The sequence below is a fragment of the Bidens hawaiensis genome, unplaced genomic scaffold (assembly GCF_021521415.1).
Source record: "Bidens hawaiensis isolate Kalapana, Puna unplaced genomic scaffold, B.hawaiensis_p1.1 tig00001440_1, whole genome shotgun sequence".
NCBI lineage: Eukaryota > Viridiplantae > Streptophyta > Magnoliopsida > Asterales > Asteraceae > Bidens > Bidens hawaiensis.
Window position 1 is genome coordinate 2,880,329 of NW_027491081.1, and position 19,463 is coordinate 2,899,791.

Consider the following 19,463-nt stretch of genomic DNA (forward strand, 5'->3'; position numbering starts at 1 on the left):
GATTCAGTGAACATTGAAAGCAAAGCCTGTGTATCATTGCTTTGACCATGTCCACCACTAGTGTGAGGAACATTCCCACTTTCCATAGAGGCAGAATCAGTATCATCAATCAGCTGCACATTTAATCTCTGCTGGTTTCCTTGATTGCTTGTGCTAACACCAACAAATGATTTTGGAGTATCGGAATTGAGTTCAACAGGTTCTTCAATGATAGGAATCTGCTGCTGATTCTTGGTAGTCAGATTACCCATAGGTGCAATCAATGCATTTGAAACATTGAAGCAGGGTCTTTCCTCCTTTATCATTTCATTCTCTATCATTTCTATCTCAGCAGCTTGAAGAAAACACACTACATCATCTACTTTTAGCTCATTGAAGTTGTGCTTTGTGAGGACGAACTTGCAGGCAGTATACCATTCCTTTGGCATAGAATTGAGCAGCTTAGTATTAAGGTCAAAGTCAGTCATGACATAGTCTGTAGTTCTGAGCTCATTCACAATTCCCAGAAACCTCTCCAGAATAGATTTCAACCTTTCTCCTTCTTTATACTTGAATCTTTCTAACTGCTGCTTCAATCTCTGCTTCTTGATGTTCTTGAGTTCAACATTTCCCTCAAACATTTCAAGTATTGCATCATACATTGCCTTGGCATTGGGATGATGTGCAACCTTGGTGAGTATCTCCCAAGACAGACCTAACTTCAACATAGCAAAAGCCTTGTCATCAATCTTTCTCATCCTTTCTCTCACAGCAGCAGTTGCAGCTGCATTTGCCCCTTCTACAACTTCTCCTTGTGGACCATTCTTGATGGAGTTCCACATATCAACATCATTATAGCAAACGGCTGCTTCAAACAAGACCTTCCATTTTGTGAAATTTTCCTGTCCATACAATCTAGGAATCTTGTTAGTAGAGACTTCTTGTTCCTCGTAACCAGACATTTTGAGAAATCAAAAGTAGTTTCTTTGAAAAAAATTTCAAAATAATCAGATCTGAAAACCGATTGTTCAGATCTGAGGTGTCTGATGGTATAAGAACAAGATTTATATATAAAGATTAGAACTTTAATTAAAATAAGGAAGATAAAACACCAAATGATTGTAGATCTGGAAGAAAAATGAAGAACAGAGTTGCTGACGTCACTTTTCAATGTAACAGTGGTCTGCTTACGTCATTCTTCTTTAAATCTTCAAACAGCAACAATCTTTCCAAAATAGCAGAAATCAGCTCTGATACCACTTGTCAGGTCCCCGATTTCAGCTGGATCTTACTTAATCATGTCATAACTCACACAGATTGATGTATCGACAAGGGAGTTAATGACGGGTTGCTATATTTAGAAAGATTACTGTTTGTTAAAGGCGGAAGCAACAACAAACATGATAGTTGCAATTAATAATCAGAGGTAGATAACACAAACAAGATTCACTCAAGCAATTTCCATTTATATAATTTTCATCATACAAAGTGGATAATCGATTTAGGGTTTCTTTTAGGAAAACGGCAGTATCTCAATAAATATTATCGTATTCAGCCGCCTATTTTTCCGTGTTGTGTCTCTGTCCTCAGGTGTGCCCTAATTATTCCTTTTATAGGCCTGACACCCTTGGATAGCTGTCATTCCTTCTAGAAACCCTAAATACAACGTACATAATCAAATTACATATTCAAAATAATCTAAGTGTAAAACAAGTCTTCCGGGTAGGCTTTGCATCAATCTTCATTTTCCGAGTACGCTGTGTACTCTGCCATCCTTCAGGACTTGGTAACACAGAAGTGTGCCCGGGATCAGTTTCCGGGTAGACTTTACTTGAAGAGTATTTTACCAAGTAAAATACTCACCGGGTAGACTTCAATCTTCTTGAATTTGCCAGACTTTGCCCGACAAACCCTTACGAGCAACCTTGTTCTTCAATGGTCCATTTCAACTCCTTGCTATAAAATAACTTATTAGCAAAGTGTACTTGGGAGTACTGTTCTTTCTTAAGTTGAGCCTTGCCCGATGTTACTTAGTGATATTTCATTTCAATCATCAAGCATGTTCGGACCACTATTATTAATGAATACCATGCCCGGTCTTCCAATCACTTGGCTTCATGGACTTTCTTAGCCAAAAGCTTACTCGGGAGTGAACCTTACTTGGCTATGAAGAACAGACTTGCTTGATAAAGTGAACCTTGCCCGGCAATGCACTAATTTGCAAACCTTGCTCGGATAACCACTAAAGAAGACTATTTGAAGATATTCTTGCCCGATAGACAAAATATCATACCCGGCTAAGTAAAAGCTTGCTCGGATGTCTAAGGTGTGCTCGGATCCATACTTAGTGAATTCTGAGGAGGTTGAGAAGATTCCAATCTTCCATGTACTTCACTTTGGTCAAATCTTTGACTCAACAATCTCCCCCTTAGGTCAATTGTTTGACTCAACAATAACATATTTTAAAGTTATATTTAATTGTTACTAATATCACAATTATTAATTATATACTTTATTCTTTTTTCAAAAACAGATTCACAAAAAATGAAAGTCATGTCAAACAACTTCAAAAGTAATGGAACTCCAGCCTATTTGAATGAAGTTGTTAATCCTCTTTGTCACACCCTCAAAATCCACTAACGGAGTTTTACCGTCAGAGACTGTGAACTAACAGGATCGGAATCATTAGTTATAATCAAACCATAATTAAAGTTTTCAATCCACGAAAACATTTAAGTGTAAAAAAATGCGAAAGCGTAAAACCTTTAACCAAAAGTTGCGTCACGCAGGACGACTTAAAAACCCAATAATAATAGTTTAAAACAAGTTTGCATAAACAGTAACGTTCAAAGTAATGCATGATCCTATACCGCGCGCCCGCCTCGGCTACCTGAGAATGACATACTAAAAGTGTCAACACGGTGTTGGTGAGTTCACAAGTGTATATACAATAAAGCATTTGCGTTTACGTTTGCGTTTAGCGTTTTGCGTTACCAGATAGTGTTAAATCAATTATATATCTATAGGTAGCTAGCCTATAAAGCAAGTATTACTAAGTGTTCGACACCGTGTTGGTACATAGATGTCAGTAGTTCATAGTCTAGCGTTTGTAATCGAGTCTGTAATGTAATTGTGTTTAAGTTTATCTTTATGTATGTAAGCGAAGTTGTCAACAAGTTCGCTTAGGCGAACTTGTTGAACAAGCGAAGTTGTTGACAAGTTCGCCTAGGCGAACTTGTTCAACGAGCGAAGTTATTGACAACTTCGCCTGAGGCGAAGTTGTCGTGTATTTAAGTAACCTACGGGTTACTGTTTAAGGGTTGGTTTTTAATAGTTCGTTTTAGAGTTCGTGATAGTTGTGATCATTTCACGTGTCAAGTGTCTGTAATAGACGTGGTTCGAGTTATAATATAACGTGGTTTCGTTTGTATCGTGTGTTCGTGTTTTACGTATTCTACGCTCGTAACTACCTACGCAGGGATTCCGCACCTGCGTAGATAGCGATATCCCATGTAAGATCCGTCCGGGAACCTACAATTGGTATCAGAGCTGAGGCTCGATTGTGAGGTTCGGGATTTCACGCGGGTGTAGAAAACGTCTCGTTTGACCTATTCGCGGGACGCGTTTTCGTTGGGATTGTGTTATACTCACCTTATACAGTCTTATTCAAGCCGTAACACCGACCGGAAACTGCTAAATCGTCGAAAACAGATCTGAATATTTTCAGTGTTCTTCGGGCGAAGTTGTTGTTCTTCAGGCGAAGTTGCCGTCACTGGAAGTAGGGTTTCGGCGAAGATATAAGGTTAAGCGAAGTTAACCACAACTTCGCCTACCTCATAAGTTCGCCTAAGCGAAGTTATCCTCAACTTCGCTTACCTCCTAAGTTCGCTTACCTTAAGCGAAGTTATTCTCAACTTCGCCAAGTCACGCGAATTTAAGAATTTTCCAGCGAAGTTAACACTTAAGCGAAGTTAGCCTTAACTTCGCCTATAGTACTGTTTGGAAGATTTTTTGAATTTTCGGGTTTTTCTTGTTTTCGCGAAGATGTCGCCAATTAACATCTCAGAGTTAGTCAAAATGGAAGTAGAAGCGGGGTCAGCTACTAAGGCCCCAAGGTTGATGAAAGGAACTGACTTTGTGGCGTGGAAGGATAGATTCATTCAGTATATTAAATACCAGGATGCAAAGATGTGGGTGTGCATCCAGGATGGATATATCCCCCCGACAATGGAGTACGAAGGTCGTGATGTGGTTAAGAAGTACAGCAAGATGGAGGAAGAAGAGAAGAAAATGTATGAGGCCGAGAGCAAGACCCATGCTGCAATTACTATGGCTCTTCCTCAAGAGGTACTCCATACATTCAGGAAGTACACTTCTGCACGAGAGCTTTGGGATGCTCTTGAGAATAGATTCGAAGGGAACGTGGGTATTCGTGCCTCGAAGATTAAGCTGTTAAAGACCCAGTTCTCTGTATTCAAGCATTTGAAGAACGAATCACTCGATGATATTATCACCCGATATTATCATCTAATGACAGAGCTGAACAACTATTCGATTGCTTACAGAGAAGAGGAAATAGTTGAGAAGCTTCTCGATGCTCTCCCACCGAAGTGGGAAATGTACACTGTTCTAATGAGGGAAGACAGAGACTTTCCTAATTATGATTTGGAGACAACAGTAAACAAGCTCAGAACCTTTGAGCTTAATATGGTTCGTAAAGAGACACCAACAGATCAGATTCAAGACCCTGGTATGTATGGTGCCAAAGTTAACTCAGGCTCAAGTTCGAAGCCTGACTCTGCTGCTTACTACTCCAAAGGAGAGTCAGGTTCTGACTCTTCTCATGAAGGAAATGTGTCTGTAAACATGAACGGTGATGTTTGCTTCGTTGCTGGAGGATCAAGTGCTTCGAAACCTCAAGCATCCACAAGTAGTTTCTCTCCCAGTGCTTTAAGCAATAACTATTCCAAGATGCCAATGAGTGTCAAATCTGCTGAGGAGCAGTTTGCAGTCTATGCATCTTTTATTGCTTCTTACGAGAACTACATACAAGGGAAGATTGTGGACCCTGCTGTTTTGGAAGAAGACTATGACCAGATCGATCCTGATGATCTGGAGGAGATGGATCTGCAGTGGCAGATGGCGATGATAGTCAGAAGAGTGAAGCGTTTCATGAAGAAGACTGGCAGAAAGTTCTTAGGTGGAAAGCCAGGATTTGACAAGTCAAGGGTGAGGTGTTACAATTGCCAACAGAATGGACACTTTGCAAAAGAGTGCACTAATGCACGGGTAGAACGTAGTCACGGGAGGACTACACAGCAAAGTGGAAATAACAATGGGAATAGAGCCATGATGTCTGATGCTGGTGAATACAACTGGAATATGTTCTCTGGAGAACTCTTTGAGCAAGCTCACATGGCGAAGGTTGCAGCTGAAGAATGTGTGAAAGCTGCTGAAAATGAAAAAGCCTTCATGGCTGATGATCAGAACACCGAGGTATGTACTAAACCTATCTGTACTAAGTGTGAGAACTTGTCTGAACAGCTTGCAACAATTACTGATCAGTATGTTAAATTGGATGCCGAATTTAAAACCTTGAAAGAAGATCATCATTTTACAAAGACAAGAGAAAATAATTATAGAATAAAAATTAAAGCGTGTGAAAAGGACGTTAAAAGTTTAAAAACAAAATTAGCTGAAAAAATTGATGTGATCGATCTAAGCTACGAGGTTTTAGAAGAGAAAACCAAGTTAATTGCTGAGAAAGAAAAGCAGATTGCTGATCACCAGGTAAAAATGGTGGAACTAAATAGGAAACTGGAGCAATTCCGGAATTCCTCTGCTATTCTTGATCACCTCGTCAGTGATCAAGGTTCCTCACCTAAGAGGGGAGGAATTGGTTACCATGAGGTTCCACCACCATATAACCATAATTATACTTTCAATCCTAGTGTTCATGAATCTGTTAATTTTGTAGCTGATCAGACAGGTACTGCTAAGGAAACTGGTAAAGTACCGGAAGTTAGTAAAGGCGAAACAAGTTCGCCTGTCTCAAAAATTACAATTTCAAGTCCAGTCTCATCTGATTCGGATAAGTCATCCGAGTCGGGTAAGACAAAAGAGAAGGAAGTATTACCCACTAGTGGAGAAAAGGTTAAATCAACTCAAAAGAGTACTCCACTCAACCCATATGTCCCACCTTATGTGAGACGTACGGGTGTTAATACTGCCTCCACATCTAAAACATCTGCTGAAAAGAAAGCTGAATATAGATGTTGTTTTAGATGTAATCAAACAGGGCACCTTGTTGCTGATTGCCCTCTGAAGCAGCGTTTCAGAGAGGTGAGGCCCTCGAAAACTGAGACTAAGGTTTTTAGTAATCGTTTAAATGTTAAAAATGAAAACCATTCAAATTTGAGATATAATACCGGTTTTCAAAGAAACACATCTAGTTTTCACACTACTAATAACCAAACCAACTGCTATAATTCTTTTAATTCTCTTAATGTTCGTCAGTTTGGTTGGCCTCACTATCAGTCTCCAAGGAGGTATCCTGTTAGGACTCGTGAAAATTTTCCTAATGCTAACTATGGTCAGTCAAGGTGTGTGAGTTCTGATAAGAAAGTTAGTCGACCCAAGACCAAGAGGTCTTGGGTCCCCAAATTTTAATAATCTCTTTTGTTTGTGCAGGAACAGTTGAACAGGGCTTCCAATAATCTTTGGGTTGTGGACAGCGGCTGTTCCCGGCACATGACTGGTAACAAGAATTTGTTACAAGATTTAAAACCTGTTCAGGGAGCAAGAGTCAGTTTTGCCGGTGAGAGTGGTGGCAGAATAACTGGAAGGGGTACGGTAACTAAGGGGAAAATGACGTTAGAAAATGTGAATTTTGTTGAAGAACTTAAGCACAATCTGCTGAGTGTGTCGCAGATTTGTGATAAAGATTATACCGTACACTTCACGAAGACTGATGCGATTGTGTTAAAGGCTGGTTTTCAAATACCAGAGGAGTGGATAGTTATGAAGGCTCCACGTGATCGAAATACGTATATGATGGATCTAAGTTCAACTGAAATGTCAACGGAAGAATCGTGCCTTTTGACGAAAGCAAGCGAATCGGAATCTGAACTGTGGCACAGGAGAATGGGGCACATTCATCTTCGAAAGATGAACCATATTGTCAGACATGGGCTTGTGTTGGGTGTTCCCTTAAAAAGTTTCAATTTTGAAGACAAATGTCTTGCGTGCAAAAAGGGAAAGCAGCACAAGAAGTCCCATCTCACCAAGAAAGTAAACTCAATTGCTAGTACACTAGAGCTGCTTCACATGGATCTCTTCGGTCCTGTGAATGTAAGAAGTCTAGGTGGTACAACTTATTGCTTGGTGATTACTGATGACTACTCACGATACTCGTGGGTATACTTCCTGAAATCAAAGGACGAAACGGCTCAACTGGTGAAGAATCTGATTACCAAAGTTGAGAACATTATGGATAAACGAGTGAAGTTCATCAGAAGTGACAATGGTTCTGAGTTTAAAAATTTTGAAATGGAGATCTTCTGTCTGTCAAGAGGGATTGAACACCAATTCAGCGCTCTGTATACTCCGCAACAGAATGGAGTGGCTGAAAGGAAGAATAGAACTTTAATTGAAGGAGCCAGAACAATGCTGGCTGATTCGAAGCTTCCGGTGGTGTTCTGGGCTGAAGCTGTTTCTACAGCTTGCTATGTCCTGAATAGAGTGTTAACGGTAAAAAGACTTAATAAAACATGCTACGAGCTGATGCATGGAAGAAAGCCCAATTTGTGTGGACTTGAAGCTTTCGGGTCCCCGTGTTCAATTTTAAAGACACATTCAAAGTTTGGTGAAGCAGCCGATGAAGGAATCTTAGTCGGCTATGAAGTTGGGACTCCCAACAGGCGTGTCTTTAATACAACGAACGGCAAGGTTGAAGTGGTATGTAACACCGACATTATGAGTTACAGATCGCCAAGACCGAGCATCGGACCTCCTGGGATTTTCGACTATGATAGGCTCTTCAAGTCTTTTAACATACCTGATTTGGTTCGTACAGAAGAAGAAGAACTTGTTGCTACGAAGATGATTCTAGATGAGGAGGAAAATTTGGCACATAGACAGCTATTTGATGATTGTCAACCTTCCTCATCAAATTCTATCGGTTCCCCTGCTGTCTCTCCTGAAGAAGAGTTTATCAATCCTTTTCACTCTCAGCCAGAAACAACCATTGATGAGCTCTCTACTAATTTAGAAGATAATTTGCATGTCTGTGCTGTGCCGACCACGAGAATTCACATAGATCACCCTTTGGAAAATGTTATAGGTGATGTGTCCTCCGATGTACAAACCAGAAGTAGCTTGAATGAGCACACCTGTGTTTATACAAGCTTTAAAGAAACGGGTATAATGAACGAATGTTTGTACTCATGCTTTATTAGCCAGATTGAACCGAAAAATTATCAAATGGCTCTTAAGGACAGCTCGTGGGTCGAGGCCATGCAAGAAGAGTTGGCTCAATTTAAGAAGATGAAAGTGTTTCAGTTGGACGTGAAGAGTGCGTTCCTCAATGGGAAAGTGGATGAGGTTGTGTATGTTGAGCAACCTCCGGGTTTTCCTGACCCAGACTTTCCTGATCATGTATACAAGTTGAGCAAGGCGCTGTATGGATTACATCAGGCACCTCGTGCCTGGTATTCAACGTTATCGGACTACTTGCTAGAAAATGGTTTTGAAAGGGGTTTGATCGACAGTACTTTGTTTGTGAAGAGAAAAGGAAGTGACTTCCTGCTAGTTCAAGTCTACGTGGATGACATCATATTTGCTGCATCAAGAGTCTCCATGTGTCAGGATTTTGAGGCCGTTATGAAGAAAAGATTTGAGATGAGTGCTATGGGTGAACTAACGTTCTTTTTAGGATTGCAGGTTGATCAAAAGAAGGATGGGATGTTCATTCATCAAACAAAATATGTTCATGATGTCCTCAAGCGCTTCAAGATGGAGGACTCTTCTCCATTTGACACTCCAATTTGCGTCAACCACAAGTTGGGAGCTGAAATAGACGGTGACGCAGATGTGGACCCAACTCAGTATCGGGCTATAATAGGTTCTTTGATGTATTTAACTGCTTCTAGGCCTGATATAATGTTTGCTGTTTGTCTTTGTGCTCGTTTTCAGGCAAACCCAAAGGAATCTCACATGAAAGGTGTGAAGAGGATTTTGCGGTATCTCAAAGGCAAGCCGAAGCTAGGGTTGTGGTACCCGAAGGGAGGAGACGTAGAACTGGTAGCATATACAGATTCTGATTATGGAGGATGCAATCAGAGTCGGAAGTCGACAACAGGAGGATGTCAGTTTCTCGGTGGAAGATTAGTTTCATGGCAGTGCAAGAAACAGACGTCAGTCGCAATCTCAACGTGCGAAGCTGAATATATGGCAGCATCCAACTGCTGTTCTCAGGTTTTGTGGATTCAGCAACAATTGCACGACTATGATATGGCTGCTGTTGGAGGTGCAGGTGATGACGGTGATGATCAAAGACAATTCTTCCCAGCTCATAACCAGTTCATAACACTTGACCCAGATGCAAAGGGCGTGGAAGACTACAGGGAGATAATTACTTTTCTCCTGCGCTCAAGGATTTATCATGCAATAACAACTACCCTGCCCATTTCGCTACCGAACATTGAAGACTTTTGGCAGACGGTAGAGTATGATTGCCGGGTTGAGCCCCCGGTTATGCGAGCCACCGTTAACGGTCAAGTCGTTCAGTTTTCTTCTGAACATATACGGGTGGCGTTGCAGTTTGGTGAAGAAACGAGGGATGACCCAACGGAGTTTGTTGCGCCATTCCGTGATGGGGCGTTCCTCAGGATGGGATATTTGGGTCTCTTAGGAGACACTCAACGGAGGAAGGGGTTCCTCTTAGATCAGTGGCGCTTCCTTATGCACGTCATGATCGTATGTATGTCAGGACGGAAGGCCGGCACTGATGGAATGGGTGCGACAATGCAGTCTGCTATGACTGCATTGACTTATAATAAAAGGTATTCGTTCAGCCAAATGATCTTTTATGAGATCGACCGGCAACGAAGGGCTGTGGCGCGTGAGCGGTTTACAATGTATCCTCGATTCCTACAGATGATTTTCAATCATGTGGCTCCGACGCTGCCTCAACGACGCCCTATTCGATACGTAGAAAGTGTGACAAAACGTATCTTTGCACAGTGTCGCACTTCTAGCGCACGAAGCAAGCTTGAGCTGCGTCCCAGGCATACTCCGCTTTTTGGGTATCTTATAAACCCGGAGTATGTGCCTGCGGCAGGGGACGAGTTTAGGGACCCAAGACAACAACAGGCGGCAGCACCCCAGGCTGTATCAGCTGCGCCTGCTGTATCTACTGCTGTATCTGCTGCTGTGCCAGCTTCTGAGATTGATCTTGACGCCATGTTCGGCGGGCAAGGGTTGTTTGATATGGACCGAGTTGATCCACATGAGAATATTCAAGTCTCGGGTCCACAAGCTGATTTTGATGATGTGATGGAAGAGGCCAGACGGATGATGGTGAGGCATGAGAGAACGGTGGGTAAGCAGAAGAGAATTGTTGACGACGACGATGAGGAAGATGATGAAGAAGAAGCTGTGCAGCTGGTGAGAAAGCGCTCACGAAGGGAAACGACAGGTATGGGTGTAGGAGCCGGAGAGACTTCAAGGTTTGCACGTTTTGCTCCACCTGCCTTGTCTGGTATGTCCCTTGTTCCTACCTCTGTGCAGGTATCGAGTAAAAGCGCTACGGTTGTTCCCGTAGTGGCTACATCGTCGGCTGACATTCCATCGGTCACGGCCGTCCAGACGTCGGCTCCAGCAATTGTGTCTCTACCACCTCCAACGCTTACTCCATCGGTGGTAGTAGCACGATTTGTTGAGTCTACGGTAACCACTACTGCAGGAGTATCGGGTACGGTACCACCTGCAGACACGCCCACCTCAGACTCGGAACGTTTAGCTTCACTAGAGCGGATTGTAGCTGAGCAGTCCAAGACCATTCAACGCCTAGTGGAAGCAAATCAAATGCAGGCATCCCTCCTGGTTGAGCACGGGAAAGTTATAGATGCCTTGAAAGAGTTCTTGGCATCTCAGGGGGAGATGAGCTGTAGAGGAGATGAGTTGAGGACCAAGCGTAGAGAAGACCGAGAAGATGATCCCAATGCACCGGAAGGTGCAAGTGGTGGGCTGCCAAGAACCTCTCAAGCTCTTGGGGCTTCCACAGCTGAGGGGGAGTCTACCGAAGCGGCTGGTGGTGATGATGTAGTGATGGTGGAGGATGACGTGATCGATGCGCTGAAGGAACTTGATGATGACATGTTCAGCGACGATGTGTTATTTGATGAAGATGTTCTGCCAATCAGTGAGATTGAAAAGATTGGTGCAGAAATTGTGGTTGAGAATGTGATAGAGGAAGGAGAGATTGTTGAAGAAAATGTCGAGCATGAGATCCCTGTGGTTGAACAGTCGACTATATGTGAAGCTGCTGAGGTTGACAACACTGAGTGGGAAGATCAGCCTAACTGGAAGGAAGGCTGCGCTCAGTGGTTTGTAAAGACGAAGAAGCCAGCAGTACCGACGATGTTCAAAAAGTCGTACAATATAAAGGGATATGCAGAGTCGAAGAAAGGAATCATATGTTGGTTGTACGATGAAGAGTTGAGATTATTTGTGATCAAACGTTACGACGGCATTCAGTACTTCAAGAGGATGTTAAGATCCCTGAATACCTTACCGGAGTGTGAGGTGAAAGACTTAGCGAGACTGGGGCTGATAAACAGAAGTAATGATAATATGGCGAGGATGATTGGGAAAATTGTTTGGAAGGAGGCCATCAAAGATAAAAAGTTTGAACTTCTGAAGCCTCAGAAAGGGAAGTTAGTGGAAGATAAAGATAGAGGGATGAGGGCAGACGGCAAACCATGGATGGTTATGAAGTATAAACCAGTCCGTAATTTAAAAGAAGTGCCGATGAAGGTGATGCCCAAGAATGTCTTAAAAGATTTGAAATGGTGGTACGTGGACTGTGAGACTGCTGAAGCAGTCATGGAGGATGAAGATGAGCAAGAGATTATGAGGGTGTATGATCCTATGCACTTAGTCAATCTGTCTCAAGCTGACTTGCAGGTACTACATGCTAAGAAGATTTTCTACATTCCTGCTTGGAAAGAGGAAGCTAAGAAGTACCAGAAGCTGGTCTCTGTATGTGTTAGACAGGGAGTGCATGCTTGAGGGGATGCAGATAGAAGACGAGAGATTACAAGACACAAGCTATGAAGATCAAGATATGAAGCTACTGCCAAGGGGGAGTCTGTTGGTACATAGATGTCATTAGTTCATAGTCTAGCGTTTGTAATCGAGTCTGTAATGTAATTGTGTTTAAGTTTATCTTTATGTATGTAAGCGAAGTTGTCAACAAGTTCGCTTAGGCGAACTTGTTGAACAAGCGAAGTTATTGACAAGTTCGCCTAGGCGAACTAGTTCAACGAGCGAAGTTATTGACAACTTCGCCTGAGGCGAAGTTGTCGTGTATTTAAGTAACCTACGGGTTACTGTTTAAGGGTTGGTTTTTAATAGTTCGTTTTAGAGTTCGTGATAGTTGTGATCATTTCACGTGTCAAGTGTCTGTAATAGACGTGGTTCGAGTTATAATATAACGTGGTTTCGTTTGTATCGTGTGTTCGTGTTTTACGTATTCTACGCTCGTAACTACCTACGCAGGGATTCCGCACCTGCGTAGATAGCGATATCCCGTGTAAGATCCGTCCGGGAACCTACACACCGAAGCTGACTGTTTATCATGTGCCTTGCCACCAGGTCTATCCCAACCACGGTAATGTGTTAGCCAAAATTACACCCACTCGACCTTCAGTCGAGCTTAGCGTTGGGTGGGGTTTGTCAAACCCAGTAGTACTACTCAACTGTGACTCGCTATTATCCAATACTAAACGGTTCGATGTGTGAAGGACTTCAGTTGTTTCGTTTGCCACTTAGCCTTTACAAGTGATATATAATCTAATAACAAAATCTAAAAGCATTTCGGAGTATGTATTCTCCCCCAAGTGAAAAGCGTTTAAAAGAGTTAAAAGGGGAAACGTGAAACTCACTGTTTGCGAAGAATTCCAAAAACGAGTAAACAAAAGGATGCGCGTCACAGAAAAATCCTCACTAGCGTTCTAAAACTACAAATGAGATTTTCTAAGTGTTGGAACTATTATCGAGTCTCTAGACTCGGCACATAATACCTATGCATAAAATTCGTTTCGTGTTTCGTTTGGGAATTGTGTGTGTCTCAACAAACACATTCGTGATACGTTACATGTGTGAACAACTACTTACATATCATGTATTAATATTGTACATTACTAGCAATTATTCCCCGCAAGGGCAATTTGGTCAAAACATAACAATTATCTAGTACTTAGCACGTTTCATGTATTTTCACAAAGTTCAGCAGCTAGTTTCATCAAGACAGAATTCTACTTGAAAGATTACTCTATTCAACAGATCATAGCATCTCAATTAATTCACCAAAAATCGTCACAAAATCATACTTGAGTTAGGTTTCCAGAACATATTTTATTATATTTTTATTCCTCATAGATTTCTCACAATGATCAAAACATTACAGCAACTCACAGCAGTCAAAATCATGCGCAACAGAATGTTATTTGTTATTCCCGTTAAATGAAAAATCCAACTAATGTAAGACCAATTGGGTTAGGTTCTTAACTAAATGTGTTAACTTCCAGAAGTGGAACCAACCCATTTGATCTTGTAGTTCATGAGATATGATAATTACAAAACAACCTAACAGCAGGTCTCACAATTAAGATTTGCACTTCAGTTTTGCAAAATAATAAAATTTAACCTTTACTCGTCCAAAAATTACAAACTTGGACTTTATAGAAACTAGACTCAACATAGTACCCTGTAGTGTTAACAACCTCGACCAATTTTCACATTAACATTTAGTTACAGTTGTCTAAACATAACTTACAATCTGTCCAGTACCAGTTTTGACCTTTAATCACATTTAAATCGTTTGAGCAACCAAAACACCTCCAAATTAGGCGTGGTTGGGTTTTATGGAAACTGGACTCAGAGTAATACCTCTTAGACTCATAAATAGCTCAGTTTGCTTTTATATTTAACAAGTTACATGTCGTTCAAGTTTAACAATCTCTGCTGTCAAAACTCAGCAAGCACAAACGATCGTCTAACATGCATCCTAAGCATACGACATAACTCCAACATGCAATTAAACATCATTAATCATAAAAATCAGTAGTAACCCTCTAGGGTTTTCAAATAATCAATGATTTAACATTCTTTCACCGTTCAAAATCACATATGATCATCAAAATCAATAACCAACGCATAATCAATCATCCTCTAATCAAGATCAAGCACATAAACACTTAATACATAATTTACAAAGTTAGGGTTTCATGTTTATACCTTAAAAAGGCAGAAACAACCAAGAGAAAGGTGAGAGATGCTTAGAAACGAGTGTGGGATGCTCCTATTATGAAGAACAAGATCAAACGAAGGTGATATGGTGGTGGGTGTTGGCTGCCGTCGCAAAGAGAGGGGAGGGGGGGGGGGGCTGCCGATCGGGTTAGAGAGAGGGAGAAAGAGAGTTAGGGTTTTGTTATTATTAAATAATAATATGTTACATCAAGGCACCTCAACTTCTAATTGTTACTTTTCTAGCTTAAAGTAACTTGTTTGCATCTTGAGTTAGTGTTCTATACAATATTATCAAATAACACATAAGCCTAACACATAATTATCACATAATTATTGTTTGGATGTTTTTCGTTTATTCACCAATGATTTGTGTCAACTCGTTTGCGTTTTGGTGCAATCCCGAAAGACTACACATGTAGTAATTGTCAAGCGTCATTTAAAACCCTAGTTTAAATGTAATGAGATATGCGTTATAGATCAAGTGATCTTAAGTTTGAATTGACGGAGTTTGGATTAACGGAGTTAACCTGAAATTGACGAGTGTCACACTCTTAAATCAATTCCATGTCGTGAAATCAATATTACATCTTCAGAATCCCATGTTATACTTCCTTTCTCAAACATTACAAACGGTATAACATAATATACTTTGCATTCCTGTTAATATTTTTTAATACAAACTTTTAAAATTATTCTTGATTCTAAATTAATATCTTACAATTTCAATTATCAATGAAGGTTATACTAGCCATCAATTGAGTCGGTCCATCAGAAAACAAATTAGAGATACAAAAAAGTCAAACATGAAATGCACTCAAGCATCTTCATCCAATAATTCACTACCGAAGGGAAAATACAATTCAAACAAAGAAAATATAGCAAAAGAAACTTCATTTGTTACAATACAAGAAGATGATGATAGCCTACTCATTGAATACATATTTACTGGCCAAACGAAAGGTACTTTTCAATATTCAATATGTGTTTACCTATCATATAAATAAGTTATACAATACTCTATAATAAGATAGTAATAAAGCTCAATAAACACCATTAACAGATTACTTGGATCATGGTGATCAAACTCATATATGTCAATCTTGTAAGGCAAAATTGTGGAAGGATGAGGTGTTACGAAGCAACAATCAAAATTATAAATCAAGCTTCTCTCTATGTTGTGGTTATGGTAAAGTTAAACTTCCAGATTTAAAGGACCCTCTATCAGATTATAAAAATCTTTTTAGTGGTCTTGATTCAAAAAGAAAACACTTAATGAAGAACATTCGTCGTTACAATTCAATGTTTTCCTTTACGTCAATGGGTGGAAAAGTCGATTCATCCATTAACAGAGGCAATGGTCCGTTTGTATTTAGACTTGGTGGTGAAAATTACCATGCTATTGGAAGTCTCCTACCAACTAATGGATCAAAGCTTAAATTCTCTCAGTTATATATATTTGACACTGAATATGAGGTTGCAAATAGGCAAGGCGCTTTAGGGTAAGTTATCTTACTTTTGTATAATAAACTTATTTCAACATTATATTTTTAATCGGTACTTACTTGGTATTTGAAATCTTTTATTTAGTGAAACCAACAATGTCTCCACATCAAGTTCAGATATTCTAGATCTTGAGATTATACAAGAACTGAAGGTCATGCTAGATTCACATAATGTATTGGTTAAATCTTATAGAATGGCAAGAGATTTGTTTCAAAACAACCCTCATGCTAATATAAAATTATGCCTTATTGCGAAAAGGCAGCAAGATGGAAGAACATATAACTTGCTAACTGCTTCCGAAGTTGCAGCTTTAATAGTTGGAGACATTGACACCTCATATGAACCTAAAGATATTATTGTGAAGACTAAAACAGGTAAAATAGAAAGGATCAGTGAACTACATCCTTCGTATGTACCGCTTCAATATCCTCTATTTTTCTGTATAAAGACGATGGTTACAGAATAGACATCCTTCATCGGGATGTTTCAGATTCAAACAGCTCTAACAGACATACATGTATAATGAGAGAGTTCTTTGCGTATAGTTTCCAATATAGAGTCAATACATATTCTTTGCATCTAAATGGGGGTAGGCTTTATAAACAATTGACGGTTGATGCGTATACTATGGTTGAAAGCGAAAGATTGTTTTACATACGTAGTCAACAAAAGAAACTAAGATGCGAGACTTACAAAAATCTATGCTCTGCTCAAAATCAGGGAACCAATGATGTTTCAAAACTTGGTCAGCGTATTGTATTGCCTTCCTCTTTTACTGGAAGTGCACGATACATGTTGCAAAACTATTTAGATGCCATGTCGCTTTGTAAGTGGTACGTATATCCAGATTTTTACATCACAATCACATGTAACCCAAAGTGGCCTGAAGTGAAGAGGTATTTTCAAGATACTACGCTTAAGCTGTAACATCCCGAAATTTCTAAGAATAAATAATTAATACATTATTTATTTAAGATGGAAAAGTTTACTTAAGTTAGTAGAGAAATAAAATAATAAAGATGGAAGGATAAGTAGGCTAATTACATGGAATTAATTATGGACCAAAAATGAAAGATGGGCCTAAGGTCCATGGGCTTAAGGGAGTATAAATACCCCTTAAAACCCTAATCCTTTCCATTTTCATACATCTCCACACCATAGCCTACACTATCAAAACACACACTTAACCCAATTCCCGTTTTTGAGAAAAACACCCACAAAGACACAAAGATTCCTGGAGATCTAGCCGTCGGATCGGTCTCAAATATTAACCGTTTATTACAGACATATAAATGAAGATTTCCACCGAAAATATCTTCGATCAGAGGTCGGAAAGTCTGGTTTTTATCCGTAAAACCACAACATATCAAAAGTGAAGATTCCGGCGACTGTTCAGCTATTCTGGCGACTGTATCTGCGGTTTCCAGAAAAGGTGAGCTAATGGGTTTGTAGATCGGGACAAGACAGTTCCGTGGCCGCTTGAATCACTCAAATCGGAGTTCGTTTGATATGGTTTTGAGCATCTCGAGTGATTTCATACAAAAACCTCAAAGGTACGTTTTTGTTAAAAAGTCTTACTTTTCATGAACGGATTTACATGAAAATTGGTAGGATGATAGAGCGGGTCTAGATAAATCATAAAGCTCCAAATTTGATGATTAATATGGACGTAAAGGGCTCATGGTTAGATACGGCTCATGAATGAAACCCTAGAACTAGCTTAAAGAACGTTTTAGGATTAAAGGTTCAATCTTTATGCCTAGAATGGGTTAGATCTTGAAGTCGTGAGGTTAACGGGAGGTAACAAATAAGAAACGGTTAAGGTGGTTGGGCTATAGGTGATTTAAAGTTTAACCATGGACCGTTAGCCGTTATAGAATGGGTTTAAAGGTAGAAACCTGAGCTGAACACATCAGACCAGGGGTCTCGGTGACCTGAGCCTCCGTCTGGGGTTCTCGATCAACGCGAGAACTCGGTCAACATGGGTCTTCGGCCAAATGGAGTTCTCGGTCAACAAGAATTCTCGGTGACGAGAGTTCTCGGTGATTCAGGGTTCTCGTCCATGTGGTTCTCGGTCAAAACCATAGTTGTCGGTCACGGGCTGGGTTCTCTGCCAAGAGTTCTCGGCTGACTAGTCCTCTGTTGGGTTTTGGGCTGAATCCAGTTGGGCTCATATAGTGAACAGTTGGGCCTGAAACAACTAAGCCCACATCATGTAAAGCCCATAGTTAAAATCAGATCAGCCCATCAGCATGAACTAAAAAAAACAAGCCCAACTTAGAATCATATTGGTTAACTTAAATACCAACTTAATCAAGTTGAAGGTTAATTAACAAAAATATATATTACAGTTAGCCGAGCTCAGATAAAGAGAGGATTACGATAAACGGCGAGCGCAACAGGATCCAGGTGAGTTTCTAGCCCCATTTATGTGTTATGTATTCGGGGCTGTGTGCATACTCGATGTGATTGTTAATACATTTATCCTAAGTGATAAATGTATGCCTTATGTGATTATGTGAAAGGCAGAAATGGTTGCTTGTCGGTACGTGAACGATATTCGGATATTGCACGTACTGTCAGGTTATAATGCTATATATGAGATATAAATGTTATGTATGTATGATATGTATGTAAGAGATAGAAAGGTAGAAAAAGGGACTGGACCCTAATAATATCCAAGTAGAAAAGGGACCGAGCCCTTTAATAATCTCGAGGCAGAAATGAGACTGGACCTAATAATATCTAAGGCAGAATTAGGACCAGACCCTAATCCGAGGCAGAATAGAATAAAGTAAAGTAGAATTTGAATTATGAAAGTACGAATGAAAGTATGTATAAATGTAAGTAAAGTATGTATGAATATAAGTAAAGTATGTTATGTTATTAACTAGAACTCACTCAGCGTAGCTGACTTTTAGTATGTACGCAGGTGAGTAGGATGAGACAACTCGTTTGAAGGGGACACGTGGCATTGAATAAGGGGCTGGCAGGAAGACTCAAGACGATTATGTTTAATGTTATGCTATTTTGAAAGTCAAGAATGTTTATTTTAAGACAAGTTATGGATTAACGTGATGTTTTATGAAAGTTTTTATATTCCACGAATGTTTTTATTAACTCTGATGATTAGAACTATGTTGATGAGTAAATCCAACGTCCAAATGTGAGGCACCGGTAACGGGGTCTTACATAAGCCAGAAGACAGGCCTGATATTTTATGTAGATTATTTAAAATAAAGTTGGATGCCATGATTAAAGACTTGAAGGATAATGCAATACTTGGAAAGGTTCAAGGAGGTATGTTACATCAATAATTTATTATTCACCAGTTTTTACGTTCATATTACCTTTTAACAAAGTAGATTATTATGTAGTTGTTTTTAATTTTTTTTTACTTGATAAGAAAAGTGGCTACGTACTGTTTACAAAATTATTAGGAAATATAA